We start from the raw sequence: 15,694 nt of genomic DNA, 5'->3' as shown, positions 1-15,694 counted from the left end.
ATATCCCACAATAATGAGTATAATTTTAGATGTAAGGTACCTTTTGATAGTGAGGGGGAGTTGGTGAATCTGGATTTCTGGTGGTGAGTGAGGATTAGGGCTGGGCATATATTGATCTCATCCTATACCGGTTTCTAGACCACATTGTGATAACCTTTGGAAAACAATGGATATGGCAATTCACCACGAATCACAGTGTGTGTTTCTGGGATGCCCATTTGCCTGGAAGCACGCAGCAGAAAGCTTTGTTTTGTGAAGCCCCTGCAGATGCTGAGTTCCTGACTTCCCTCCCAGATGACAGGAAGCGAAAGACACACTTCCATTGCCCTGTGTCCTTCCAGCCTCTTTCCTCCCTTGCTCCCTTTTGCCGGTTTGTGTGCCTGACTTAGATATCTTGTGTGGTGTATTCTTTTACTGCTGAAACTTGATTGGCTCTCAGAAGCAAAGGGGGGGGGACCCAGTGAGAACTGTATGCTTTGAAAGCTCAGTAAACTGTTACTGAAGAAGTCCTGCTGCCTCTCTGTGTGTTTTTGACCTCAGTGTGGGACTTGCTCTGCATGTGGCCCCCTACTCTGCTGCTACTTGCCTGGAGTTTGGTGAGCAGGAAGAGACTGGGGCAGAGAGCCGTTCAGGCTCAGAGGGAGGAGAGGAGGGGGCCAGGAGACCATCAGAGGGGGCCATCAGCTGAAGCATCCAGGGAGACTCCCCCTCCTGCTGCGACCAACTCCCCTCTCCTCTGGTCTTCTAGAGCACACAGAGAAACCCGGTTCAGACCCCATGAGCCTGTACATGATATTAAGAGGTATTTTTTGTCCTAACATTTTAATCTCATTGACAATGAACTATATTTTCTGCCCATTCACCCCATTTGGAGAGCTCTTTTTGGAGCTCCTTTCAATCTCTCTTGGAATCATAGAATCATAGGGTTGGAAGAGACCACAAAGGCCATCGAGTCCAACCCCCTGCCAAGCAGGAAACACCATCAGAGCACTCCTGACATATGGTTGTCAAGCCTCTGCTTAAAGACCTCCAAAGAAGGAGACTCCACCACACTCCTTGGCAGCAAATTCCACTGTCAAACATCTCTTACTGTCAGGAAGTTCCCCTTTTTGAAAATAGGGACAACAGTGACCCCACTGTTTCTTTGTTCTTCCTTTTGCTACGAACATACCCATAAAAGCCTTTTTTGTTGCTTTTAACCTCTCTAGCAAGCCTGAGTTCATTCTGTGCTTTAGCTTTTCTGACTTTGTGTCTACACGTGCTGGCTATTTGTTTGAATTCCTCTTTGGTGGTTCCCCCCTTTTCCATTTTTTGTACACATCCTTTTTTAATCTTAACTCAGTTAAAAGTTCTTTAGATAGCCACCCTGGCTTCTTTAGGCACCTTCCATGTTTCCGTCTCATTGGTATTGCCTGACGTTGTGCTTTTACTATCTCCCTCTTAACAAACTCCCAGCCATCATGAACTCCCTTTCCTTTTAGTATTGCTGTCCATGGGATCTCACCCAGCACTTCCCTAAGTTTTATGAAGTCGGCTTTCTTAAAGTCAAGAAATTGAGTCCTAGTATGCTTGGCTGCTCCTTTCCGCTGTCTAGTAAACTTCAGAAGAGCATGATCACTCGCGCCTAATGATCCTTCCACTTCTACCCCACTAACCAGGTCATCAACATTGGTTAGGACCAGATCTAAAACGGCTGTTCCTCTTGTTGCTTCTCCCACTTTCTGGACAATGAAGTTGTCTGCAAGGCCAGTGAGGAATCTGTTTGACCTTATGCTCTTGGCTGAGTTTGACATCCAACAAATATCCGGGTAATTGAAGTCCCCCATTACTACTATCTCCCTTCCTTTCGCATGCTTGACCATCTGTTCCAGGAAGGCATCATCTATGTCCTCCGTTTGGCTTGGGGATCTATAGTAAACTCCCACAATGAGGTCACTGTTATTCTTCTCTCCCTTAATTTTGACCCAAATGCTCTCACTTTGGCTTTGAGGTTCTAAATCTTGGATCTCTTCACAGGTATACACATCCCTGACATATAACGCCACTCCTCCTCCTTTCTTGTCTGGTCTGTTTCTCTGAAATAGATTGCATCCCCTAATTATTACATTCCAATCGTGGGACATATCCCACCAGGTTTCAGTGATGCCTATTACAGTGGTGCCTCGCAAGACGAAAAGAATCCGTTCCGCGATTCTCGTCGTCTAGCGATTTTTTCGTCTTGCGAAGCAAGCCCATTGATTAGCGCTACAGCGGTCTAGCGGCTTTCCATGATCAGCTGTTAAGCGGGTTTTTCAGCGGAACAGCTGATAGGCGGCTTAGGAAAAGGGGGGGAGCGAAAAAAACCCGCGGGGACGCGCAAGATTTTTTCGTCTTGCGAAGCAACCCCATAGGGCAATTCGTTTTGCGAAGCGCCTCCAAAACGGAAAACCCTTTCGTCTAGCGGGTTTTCCGTCTTGCGAGGCGTTCGTCTTGCGGGGCACCACTGTATGTCATATTTAGATTGCTGTACCAAGAGCTCAAGCTCATCTTGTTTATTTCCCATGCTTTGCGCATTAGTGTACAGACATTGAAGTCCATTAATCATTCCCCCTTGTCTCTTATTTAAGGATTTTTTCCTCCCACCACTAGGTCTGCATGCTGTTTGCTCCATTTGGTCTATGACGTTTGGATGATCATCTTCATCAATTGATAGACTCCTACCTTCAGGAGCACTGTCTCCCTCCCCCACATTAGTCAGTTTAAAGCCCTCCTGATGAGGTTTCTGAGATTTTTGGCAAAAACATTTCTCCCAACCGTTGTGAGGTGCAGCCCATCGCTTGCCAGAAGTCCATCTTCAAGAAACTGCAGTCCATGATCTAAGAATCCAAACCGTTCCTGTTTACACCATTTGCGAAGCCAGCTGTTCACTTCCACTATTTTTCCCTCTTTCCCTGGGCCATGTCGTTCAACTGGGAGGACAGATCAGATGACAATTTGTGCATTTAATTGCTTCAATTTCCTGCCCAGAGCCTCGTAGTCTCTTTTGATCTTTTGGAGGCTATTGCTTGCAGTGTCATTGGTTCCCACATGAACCAAGAGGAAGGGGTATTTGTCAGTGGGTTTTATGATTCCTTGCAGTCGTTCAGTTACATCTTGGATCTTAGCCCCGGGGAGACAGCACACTTCCCGAGACATCTTGTCAGGCCCACAGATCACTGCTTCTGTTCCCCTCAGTAGGGAATCCCCTATCACCACTACACGCCTCCTCTTAGGTTTGGTCGGGGGTCTTCTGTGAGCTGTCCGTTCCAAGTCACCTGCACATTCCCTGAGTACTGACTTTGCTGCTCGTCTTCATATACCTGATCGACTGTAATGAGGGAGAGATCCTCAAATGGAGTCTGCTCTTCGTCTTCCATGTTAGGGGAGAGGACCTCAAAGCGATTGTGTATTTCTAAACAATCAGAGCGAACCCTGGGCCTCCTACTTCTTTGAGTCACGTTTCTCCATATATCTGGCTCTTGTGTTGGTGAAGTAGCCTCCTTCTCAGGGGAGTCCTCTGTCTCATCTTTGGTGGAGACGGTGTGCTCTGTTGCTTCCAAGAAGAGCTCCAGCTCTCTTAATTCTTTGGAGCGTAGCTACACGTTCCTCCAGTTGCTGGACTTTGTCTTCTAAGAGGGCAATCAACATGCAATTGCTGCAGGTAAAGCTGCCTGCAACCTTTGGCAAGATGGCAAACATTGCGCAGGAACCGCAGGCGACTGCAGCTGTTCCCTCCCCCTCCATCTTGAGAACGTGTCGTTGGGGGTGGCTACAGCAGTCCTCCATCATAAAAAGCGTGAAGACAGGACAAATAACTCCCCCCACAAAAAAACCTAGGTCTCCCCCAACAAACGTTTGAGACTAGCTCCCCTAAATCTAAAAGATGGATCAAACTGCATGCACCGCTGCCCTGCAAACTCTGATAAGCTCCTCCCACAGCTAATCACCTGCCTCAACAGAAACCCTGCCCCTCTGACCTTTGCACAGGGAGAGCAGCTAATCAGCCACAAAAAAGGGTTCTTTGAAGAACCCTAGACAATTTACTGCCATCAGCAAACTTTGCTCCCGCCTAACTCTAGATCATTTATGAACAAGTTGAAAAGCCACAGGTCCCAATACTGATCTTGAGGGGACTCCGCTTTCTGCTCCTCTCCATTCAGAGAACTGTCCATTTACTATCTTGATGTTTCAGAAGGAGGCTTGCCTCCGACAGAGGAGGCACATTTCTTCTAGGGGCACGTTTCTAGGGTCCTTAAGGTGCCCCCCAGCCTGCCTCCACTCAGCCAGGGCAGTTGCATTTTGTTTTGCTGCAGGTGAACTTTCTCCCTGCAACATGGGGTTTTAAAGGAACTTTGACGGGGGCAGAGGGGTCACAGCTTCCCCACACTTGTGAAGGTGCCATGGGGGGAGGGGGAGGCAGGCATAATTGGGGGAGGGAAGTGGCGTGGAGGAATAAGCGAGACGGAGCTTCTGGAGCCTGTGCTGCCCCCTCCCTGCCTGCTCCCTGAAACTTTCCTGAGCCTCTCCCCTTTTCATTTCAATGACTGGGGGTCCCGCACAGCCCTCAGGGCACCTCAGTATCTTGGGGGGGGGAAAGCTATTTTGTTTGCTGAGGGCAGGGACACAATCCTGTCTCATTGCGGGGTGTCAGGCTTTTTGGTAAGAGGCTCAGGTGGAGAAGCACTGAGAAGGAAAAAATCCTGGAGTGCTGATTTCCTCCGCTGCCCAGCTCGCCAGGTCCCTCCGGGGTCAGCAAAGAAGGAGAATCCAGGCAAGTTAAAGGAGCAAAACAGCGGTCAGTAGACCTGATCTTTATTTGTAGCAACAAGGTTCAAACACACAAGGAGTAGGAACCCCGAGAAGATGGTTGCATGAACTTTTAAGACTTTTACCCCCTTTCCCATAATAAATTCTCCAACAACTTCATCAATAGATGACATGGAGTTTTTTCGGGGGTTGTTGCTGTTGGCGTTTTGTATTTATATTTCAGATCTTGTCGTGATTCATATGGAAATTGTTCAATTTTTCAATCCCAGCATTCCAAACTAACCCTATCGCCCTCTAGCTTCAGCCACAATACTTTTATTAGCTTCACTGAATGATGGAGGGGGGGGGGGTTTCCTGCTACAGCATCCAATAAATTTCACTAAGAAGAAAGGTAAGATTCTGCTCTTAGGCAAGAAGAATCAGCTGCACAAGTATAAGATGGGGGGTACCGGGCTTGCCAGTAGTACACCTTAAAGGTAAAGGGACGCCTGACCATGAGGTCCAGTTGTGGCCGACTCTGGGCGTGTGGCACTCATCTCGCTTTACTGGCCGAGGGAGCCGGCATACAGCTTCCGGGTCATGTGGTCCACGAAGGTTGTCTGCTACACATTGCTGTTTCTTTCTGTGCATTAAATGGTGTTTTGTTTCATTGGGATCGTCCTGCTGCACGTTTGAATTGTTGGTTCTCCTTTTAATGTCTTAATGGAATTCTCTTCTTGTGTGATTTAGCGACGGACATTAATCTCAGTGTAAATGGGTGGAAGTCTACATTGTGTTCTTAAAATCCTTCTGCCTGATCCAGATGGAAGGATCCCCTCTCTGCTCCCCATGTGCTGTTCTTGGGGGGGGAGAGACCCTTTGTGGCGCAACCGGGGATGTTTTTGGGGTGCTCTCTCTGTGATGGGGGCGGTGACTTTTTGAGGGTGTACAAATTGCAACGCGCTTTAGTCCTGGGCTGCTTCACTCCTGGGGGGGGGTGTCGGGGGGGGGCATGTGTGCAAAATACAAGCCCCATTTTTCCCGTAACACAGGAGTCACAGGGCCCAACCTGCTCCTCAATCCCTCCCCTCCCCTCCCCTCCTCCTCTCAACCCGCCCCCCACAACCCCAGATCCCACCCCCAAACGTCCCACCTCTTCCTCCTCCTCCTCCAATCCGGCCTCTGTTCCGGGAATGGGGGGGTGAGCCCCCCTCCCAACCTGCCTGCTTCTCCCAGAAGTGGAGCTTCCACTCCGGATTGTTACTCTGCCCCATAGCTCTAGTCTAGGGGGGGTGCTTTTGGAAAGGGGAGGGAGGAAGCAGGGGACCCCCCCCCCTCGTGGATGTTGCAGGAAAGAAGAATCGGGAGCGAGGAGAAAGAGGTAAAGGGGTCACGGGGGGGGGGGTGTCGGAAATGCACTGGGAGGCAGTGAAGATCCTTTTAGGACCACTGCTCCCAGTTACTAGTCCAGCTGCCACATTCTGGATTAATTGCAGTTTCCGGGTCACCTTCAAAGGTGCCATGCAGAGCACATGGCAGTAGTGAGTCCAAAATGACCCCAAACTTCACACCTGATCATTTAGTGGCACAGTTACCCCATCAGGACCAGGGAGTTTCTCCCCCAACCTGCCAGACCCCTGCCCCCCAAAAACAGTACTTCTGTCATGTCAGGATTCAAGCTCAATCTGTTAGCCACCGTCCATCCCCAAACCGCCTCACACAGGACCTTCACCGCCTTCACTGGTTCTGATTTGAAAGAGAGGAAGAGGTGGGTGTCATCCACATACTGGTGAACACCCAGACCAAACCCCCTGATGATCTCTCCCAGGAGGAAGGAGGGGAACCACTGCATAACAGGGCCCCCAGCTCCCCAAGAGGGTCCAGAAGGACACCATGGCCAAAGGTCTCCAAAGCCACTGAGAGATCCAGCAGAACCAGGAAACAGCTTTCCTCTCAATTGGAGATAATCAGCCAGGGCAGTTCAAGTCCCATGATGAGGCCTGAATCCCCATTGGAAGGATCAGGGTGGCAGGAGCTTTCCTGGTCCTGCAGCCCACAAAAGCTTCAGCCACAATACTTTTATTAGCTTTCAAGGGGCCACCAGATACTTTGTCTTTTCAAATACTTTTACAGGGACGTATGATGTAAACAGCACTTCTGTTTTCCTTGTTCCACATCGGAGAGACTTTGATAAACAGGTTTGAGCTCATTTCTGCGCTTGAAACCGCTGTGTTAGCAACACTGCCAGCCTGGGCAGTGTGCTTGGGGGTCCTGGGCTGTCTATACAACAAGACCCCCTTCTCAGCCTGGCTGATATGGTCCCAAGGAAAGTAGAGCAGTATGTTTGGCACCAGCTTGGCTGCAGGAGTTGAATGAAGAAGGTGTGCAGGACACCATCCAACCGTCTTAGAGACTCCGCTCTGGATTTGTGTGGGTTTTCCTCAGTTCAGTCCTGAGTCACTAGCCTGGTAGAAGTTCACAAGATGAGACGCGAGGGCCGAAACAGGGAGCCGGGCGGGGTCAGGAACACTCGAAGAACAGAAGCGGGAAGCCGGGCAGGAAACAGGAACACTGGAAGGTCTGAAACAGGGAGCTGGGTGGGTACAGGAACACTGGAAGGTCAGAAGCAGGAAGCCGGGCGAGGAACAGGAACACTGGAAGTGCAGGTCTAGGTCCGGGTAAGAACAGGAACTCCACAACGACGTTGCTCCCGCAACCTGGGACCAGGCTGACTGACCTTTATCTTCTCTAAGGCCAGGGGCAGTCCCGGCCCCCAGAAGCCCCACCTCTCCTGGCCTTAAGGCGAGCACTCCTCCTGGGAGCAACCAGTTCCCTTCGCCTCTCTACCCTAAGCCTCTGCAGTTCAGGAGAGGCCGAAGGGTTACTGGGCCCCGGGGGAGGCTCACCTGTAGACACTGAGTCCTCAAGCACCTCTGGGGCCAGAATGGTTTCACCTGGTGCCTGCTCCTGAGGATCTGGCACAGGTGCAGGCTCCTCAGCATCTAGGCCTTGCCCCAGTTCAGCCGGCCCTGGAGGCGGGGACTCCTGTGCCGGCTGGGATTCCTCCGGTTCACTCTCAGAATCGGAATCCCAGGCCATCACATCTGCACAGAGACAAGAGAATTAGGAAGCATCATTGTATTAAACCAAAGCCAAAGATCCAGAAGGAATTGTCAGCTGGTATAGCAGTGCAACACTTCAGGCCATTTTTTGGCACAAAGAGGACAGATCAGTGTGATTTTTCATTCTAAGCACTAGCAGGGCTTTTGTTGCACTGCCCACTGTGATCCAAGTCAATCTTGCTTGTGTTCCTTTTGCCCACAAGAATTCTAAAGTACACAATCAATATCAGGCTGCAGAACTAGCTGGAACATATCCAAGGGAAAGCATATTATTGTTCAGAGGTGCTTTCCTTTCACAAGAGATTAAGGGAAAATGAACACAGAAAAAAAGTATCATCTTACATAAGTTATATGAGGATGAGCCTGCGGAGGAAGGAGGGAAAGAGGGACAAGGAGAGAGGGGCGTGTCTTGGCCAGGAGCAAGCTGAGGGGGCCGGCAGGGTTTCTGGATAGATGGCTCACATCAACGAACTCAAACGGGAGAACATATGACAGTGGCAGAAGTCTCACTGATAGTGGAAAACGTAGAACACATCAGCTGATTCACGTGGGCAAGAAAGGATTTGAATGCAGGGAGTGCGGAAAGAACTTCAGTCAGAATGGACACAAGTTTACATCAACGGATTCACACAGGGGAAAAACCTTTTCAATGCAGGGAGTGTGGAAAGAGCTTCAGTCAGAATGGAAACCTGAAATTACACCAACGGACTCACACGGGTGAAAATCCATATGAATGTATGGAGTGTGGAAAGAGCTTTAGTGATAGTGGAAGCCTTAGAACACATCAACGGACTCACACCGGGGAGAAACCATATAAATGCAGGGAGTGTGGAAAGAGCTTCAGTGAGAGTGGAATCCTCAATAGACATCAACGGACTCACACAGGGGAGAAACCTTTTCAATGCACAGAGTGCGGAAAGAGCTTCAGTCAGATGGGAAAACTTAAAAAACATCAACAGACACACAGGGGAAAAACCTTTTAAATGTATGGAATGTGGAATGAGCTTCAGTCAGAATGGAAAGCTTAGAACACATCAACAGATTTACACAGGGGAGAAACCATTTAAATGCATGGAGTGTGGAAAGAGCTTCATTCAGAATGGAAGCCTTTAATTACACCAGCGAACTCACACTGGTGAAAAACCATATAAATGTATGGAGGGTGGAAAGAGCTTTAATAATAGTGGAAGCCTTAGAACACATCAGGAGACTCACATCGGTAAGAAACGATTTAAATGCATCGAGTGTGGAAAAAGCTTCAGTCAGAGTGGACACTTTAGACAACATCAACGGATTCACACAGGGGAGAAACCATTTAAATGTTTGGAGGGCGGAAAGAGTTTTTGTGAGAATGGAAAGCTGAAATTACACCAGCAGACTTATACGGGTGAAAAGCCGTATGAATGTATGGAGTGTGGAAAGAACTTGATTCATATAGGAACCCTTAGATCGCATCAACGGACTCACACAGGGGGAAAACCATATGAATGTATGGAGTGTGGAAAGAGCTTCAGTCAGAGTGGATACCTTAGACAACATAAACAGACTCACACAGGGGATAAACCATTTAAATGTATGGAATGTGGAAAGAGCTTCAGTTTCAATGCAAACCTTATAACACATCAACGGACACACATGGGAGAAACAATTCAAATGTATGGCAAAGATAGGACGCTTCATAATAAATCTTAAGGTATGGCAATGAGAATCCGTCTCTCTCTTTACTATCTGTAAGTAACTTATATTTAATTCTAGGTTTTTTTCCTTGCCATATAAACTTTGATAATACTTTTTGCCAATCTTCCTCAAAAGGACAGTTTTGGAAATAAAAACCCCAAGGTGGTTATCATCAATGGAAGCAAAGGCTCAGAGAAAACTCAATATGGAGGCCAACTGGCCGAAATATTGGGAAATCTTGGAACAGGATGGAGACAAATTGAAATTGCAGAGTTTTGAGAAATTAAAAGCTAAAGTGCGAGATTGGCTACATTATTACCAAATAAGAGAGGCCTACAATTTAGATAAAAAAATTGGCTTCCAGGTGGAGAAATCAAAATTGGAAACAGAACTGTTAGATCCCAAAACTAAGATACTTTCAAGAATGTATAACTTGCTGTTAAAATGGAATACACAGGTTAAATCTGCTATGATTAAATGGGCACAAGATGTTGGACATAATATTATGTTTGCTGACTGGGAACACTTGTGGACCACCGGTATGAAATTCACGGCATGTAATGCCTTAAGAGAGAATATTATGAAAATGATATATAGGTGGTACATGACACCAGTCAAGCTAGCAAAAATCTACCATGTGTCTGACAATAAATGTTGGAAATGTAAGGAAAATGAAGGTACATTCTTTCACCTTTGGTGGACGTGCCCAAAGATTAAGGCTTTCTGGGAGATGATCTATAATGAAATGGAAAAGGTATTTAAATATACCTTCCTGAAGAAACCAGAGGCCTTTCTCCTGGGCATAGTTGGCCAATTGGTGCTAAAGAAGGATAGAACTTTCTTTATGTATGCTACAACAGCAGCAAGAATACTTATTGCAAAGTATTGCAGCAAGTACTTGTTGCAAAGATTTACCCACCCTGGAAGAATGGCAGATGAAGGTGATGGACTATATGGAACTGGCGGAAATGACTGGCAGAATCCGAGACCTGGGAGAAGAGTTGGTGGAAGAAGATTGGAAGAAATTTAAAGACTATCTGCAGAAACATTGTAAAATTAATGAATGTTAAAATGATGTTGGATTGAAAATAGTGGCATTAACAACAAAACTAATAAGAATATGTAAAAATGAATTGAAATTAATGAATATATAGAGTTATAAAATGTTAAGATATAGAGTTGAGATTAATGAAAGAGGGTAAGGATTTGCTGATTTGATTAGGTCAATGGGAAACTTCCGGAGGCGGCGCGAAACTGTAATGGCGGTCCTCTTCGTCCTCTGAAGAGGGGCTCCGCGGAAAAGGGTCGTTCGCTGCGGCATAGCGACGACCCATTAAGATAAACCACGGGTAGAGTGAGCCCGTGGCCGTGGGACTCGGCGGGCACCAGAAGCTGCCCTGAAAACACAGAAGGGACCCCGTAAGGAGACCCGGAGTGAAGGAGGGGTAGCGGTGCTGTGAGTTCATCGCTCTTTCCGCGGAAGTGAAGACGCGCGGCTGTTGCAGATGAGCGCTGATCTTTCTTCCTAAAATCAACACCAAACTGCAAGCAACATACCCGTGAGTAAGGGGCTTAAAATTGGCAAAAGAATTTGTTAAATCTGGCGGAAAACGGGAGACGAGAAAAGGGAAGTCCGTCTCCCGACATTGCTGACAAGATCAAAGCAAAGCTTTAAGAAGCGGAAAGCGCTTGAAACGGGACTGTGGGAAGCTTTAATTTTCTTGCGCTAATAGACTTGCTTTCTTTTAATCGGAAGGTAGACACGGACATTGATTAAAAGAGGCTGTAAAGGGAGACTTTCCTCCTATCTCTTCTCTCTTTTGGGCTGCATTTTTAAAGTGCCAGATCGTCGGGCTGCCAGGGAGAGAGACTGTGCTAAACTGCGGAAACAGTTGCAAAAACTTGCTGGAGCGTAACTGATACATTTGAGCAGAAAAGACTGGATGTGATACTGTTACAAGCACCTCTTATGAAACTTTGTTGAAATATAAAAGCTGCTTTGGGGAACTTTTGGTCTGTGAAGGGACTGTTGAACTATTGGATCTATTGAGTTGAAGTAATTTGGAACTTTAATGGCGGAATACTTCCTTCTTTGTCTTTGAAACTTTGAAACTTGCTGGGACTCCCCCTACAGGGCTTTCGGATTATAAAATCCTGGGAACTGACTTTTGTTTTGACTTCTACCCTATTGGTTGTTTATAACTGGATCTGTCTTTCCCATGGAACAATAGACAATCTGACCTTGAACACTGACAGATGTGTAATGAGTGGTGCAGGGAGAACAAGAGCATCTAAAGCTAAGGAATCTAAAGAGGCCAAGGAAAAAGAAAAGGAAAGAAAACCAGCACAATTTGTACAAACAACACTGACCCAAGGACGCCGATCGTCGGTCCCAGCTGTACTGGTGACACAAAGGGAGCAAGCTGAAATAACTGAGAAGCCCACTGAGGAAGATATGGCAGCAGGTGGGTCAGATACACTACTAAAACAAATATTGGAGCAATTATCAAGCTTAAATCAGAAGGTGGACGACCAGTCTTTGAAAATAGACAAAGCGACTTCCTCGATACAAAAATTGACTGAACAAGTTTCCCAGCACACGCAAGCAATAGAGAATTTGCAAGGAGCAACAGCGGAAAATCGGGAACTAGCTGGAGAAGCAATCCAGAAAGTGGGAGCTTTACAAAAAGAAGTTGAAGAAATAAAAGGAGAAGTTAAGCCTCTGCACAAACAGGTGGGTGAACAACAAATTTACCTGTCAATGGTGGAATTGAAAAACCGCGAGAGCAACATTAAATTGAGAGGCATCCCAGAACTCGAGCAAGGAGACCTGATTGGATATCTGACACAAGAATTTTCGAAGTTCTGGGGTATAACGGAAGACACAGACTTTAGGATTGTCTCGGCGTATAGACTGGGAAGACTGGTAAGGAAAGACAGATCCAGGGACTGTTTGATAATTCTAAGATCAAAGGAAGAGAGAGATAAGATCCTAGGCCTTCACTTCAAAAAAGCAATTGAAATACAAGACAAGAGGGTGGAAATTTATAGAGATATTCCGAGACAGCTGTTGGACCTCAGAGCCGCCTACACAGAACTAGCAAAATTGCTGAGACACAACGCAATTCCCTATAGGTGGGAGTTTCCACAAGGATTATCCTTTACTTACAAAGAAAGGAAGGTTAAAATTAGAACACCTGAAGACAACCAAAAGTTCCTTCACGACCACGGAGAAGATCTCCAAAAAGGAGCAGATTGGCTTCCATCTCTACCAACACCAATACCGCCTGGAGGCGGGCTAACGCCTGCAACCTCGGGATCTGTGGAAAAGGAAGGCACCTCATCTTAAGATCATTTTAATCAGAACAGGATGTCTCTGCAGCTACTTAGTTGGAATATAAATGGCGGGAATTCTCCGGAAAAAAGAAGGAGGATATTTCATATCCTAAAAAAAGAACAATTGGATGTAATATGCCTTCAAGAAACACATGTGACCAGGCTCCACAGGAAAGTATTAATCAACAAAAGACTAGGCCAAGAATTTATCTCATCAGACAAAGTCAAAAAAAGAGGCGTTGTAATATATGCAAAGGAGAACCTGTCACCAAAAATTTTATTCAAAGATGACCATGGAAGAATTCTCGCAATTGAAATTCAAACACAAGGGGAGAAGATTTTGATATTAGGAATTTATGCGCCAAATGATGGAAAATCAGAATTTTATAAGAAGCTGCATGAGACAATGCTGGACTATCTGGACTATTCTAATATTATCGTGATGGGAGACATGAATGGGGTGGTGTCAACAAATAGGGACAAATCCCAAAATCAAAACTTAACAACAGACGGCAGACTTCCTAAAACGTTTTTCGAAATGACAGACAATATGGACTTGATTGACATTTGGAGGACAAAGAACCCCTTGGGTAAAGAAGGAACCTTCTTTTCTGAGGCCCATCTATCATGGACACGAATTGACCAAATTTGGATATCTAGAGGGCTGGCACCTAAAACAAGAAAAGTGGAAATCTGCCCAAAAACCTGCTCCGACCATAACGCCTTGAAAATGGAATTGAGACTTATCCCAACCGGATCCTTCAGATGGAGGATGAATGACACCTTGTTAAGAGATCAAGAGATTGTTAAGAAGGCCCAAAAAACGCTAAAGGACTATTTTGAAATAAATCTGAACACTACGGTGGAGAAAAGAACAATCTGGGACGCAAGCAAAGCTGTAATGAGAGGGTTTCTGATACAACAGAACACAATAAAGAGAAAATTCTGGAATGGAAAAAAGGAAAAAATCTTAGAGAAAATAAGTGAAGGAGAGAAAAAGTTGAGAACCAAACCAAAGTCAAAAGAGGTGTTAAGAGAAATTAAATTCCATCAAGCACAATACTCGAAATTGATTAATCAAGAGATTGAATGGAAAATTAAACAAATGAAGCAGAGATCGTTTGAATCAGCAAACAAATGTGGAAAGTTGCTAGCTTGGCAGTTGAAAAAAAGACAAAAGTTAAATACGGTTACAAATTTAGAGATTCAAGGAAAAATAGTTCAGAAACCAGAAGAAATAAGGAAGTGCTTCCACAGATACTTTAAAGATCTTTATGCACAGGGGCCTCAGAAAGAATCGGAAATAGACCAATTTTTGAGAACAAATGGACTATCTAAAATAAGTCAAGACAAAAGATCAATTCTCAACAGCAAAATAACTCAACAGGAAATTGAAGGTGCCATTCAAAATATGCAACTTGGCAAATCTCCAGGCCCGGATGGACTCACCTCCAAATATTATAAGACTTTGAAGGATTTTTTGATACAACCGTTGTTGGAGGTTTGCAACCAGATTATGGAGGGGAAGAGGGCACCGGAAACGTGGAAAGAAGCATTCATCACATTGATACCCAAGTCAGAAACGGAAAAGACCCAGCTTAAGAACTACCGTCCCATCTCACTCCTGAATGTGGATTACAAAATATTTGCAAATGTTATGTAGTGTAGTTTCACCCTGGGCCAACAGGGGGATAATGTATATAGTTTTCACTCAGGTCTGTAGGTAGTTTTCACTCAGGTCCGCGGCAGTTAGTTTAGGCGGGAACTCTGAGCTGTTGTGGTTACAATGTGACAGCCGGCTGCCTATAAATACAGGCCGGCTGAGCTGTTTGCAGTCAGTTCTATTCCAGCTTGTCTTAATAAAGAGCTACTTGAAGAAATCGCTGTGCCGGCTGCTATGTCAACCCACTACTTAATACTGGCGACGCAGGTGGGATTGGATGGACATCAGAGCACAGCCAGATGCGGCCAGCCTCTGAACTGAGCTAAATCACTGAGCGAAATCACTGAGCGAAATCACTGAGCGAAATCACTGGGCAGAACCAATTCAGAGCTGACTGTTCTGGCTAGAGCACTGTGTTCCATCCATCGCCCTTCACGCCGGCATCGGAATCATGGCTTCATTTGTGCCTCTACCGCCGTTTGCGCCAGCCTCTGAGTCCTGGGACTCCTACCTTGCTCGGTTCGACTGCTACCTCCAAGCCAACGAGCTGACAGCAGTATCAGTGGATCGGAAGCGGGGCCTATTCCTCAGCCTCTGTGGGCCTGAGGTGTTTGAGACGGCCCGAGCATTGGTTGCGCCTGAAGCAGTCCAGGCAACACCATGGGACACGATCCAAGAGAAGCTCCGCAACCACTACGCACCAAAGCCGTCCAAGATTGCTGCCCGCCATGCGTTCTACCACCGGAACCAGGCAGAGGGGGAGTCAATCAACAACTACGCCACCGCCCTGCGACAGGCTGCAATGCACTGTGAGTTCCGAGACTTAGACGATGCCCTGATGGATCGAATCGTCTGCGGGGTCCGGGACATCCATCTGCAACGGCGTCTCCTAGCCAAGCCAGACCTCACGCTACAGAAAGCCATTGAGGAGGCTGTGGCCTCAGAAGCTGCTGAACGCTCCGCCCAGGAGATCCGCAAGTCCAGCAGCCCGCGTCTTGCTAGGGGGCCAGTTCCGGTGCATCATGAGGAGGCCAGCAGTGATGAGGCATCCTCCAGTGAAGACGATGACGTGCACCAGACAAAGCGGGAGCGCAGGAAGCTCCAACAGAAGTCCAAGGGCCAACCGGAATGT

The 15,694-nt window shown here is 46.7% G+C and overlaps 2 protein-coding genes across 2 annotated transcripts in view; both read left to right on the top strand.

Moving 5' to 3' along the window:
- Positions 1-15,694, top strand: part of LOC310686842 (uncharacterized protein) — a 114,119-nt gene that overhangs the window by 39,646 nt on the left and 58,779 nt on the right. The gene's annotated exons all lie outside the window — the stretch shown is intronic.
- LOC310686837 (uncharacterized protein) overlaps positions 1-15,694 on the top strand; it is a 225,745-nt gene that overhangs the window by 176,340 nt on the left and 33,711 nt on the right. The window lies entirely within an intron of this gene.

Source organism: Podarcis liolepis (assembly GCF_965112155.1).
Source record: "Podarcis liolepis genome assembly, chromosome: 10".
Classification (NCBI taxonomy): domain Eukaryota; kingdom Metazoa; phylum Chordata; class Lepidosauria; order Squamata; family Lacertidae; genus Podarcis; species Podarcis liolepis.
This window is presented reverse-complemented; position numbering and strand designations above follow the sequence as displayed.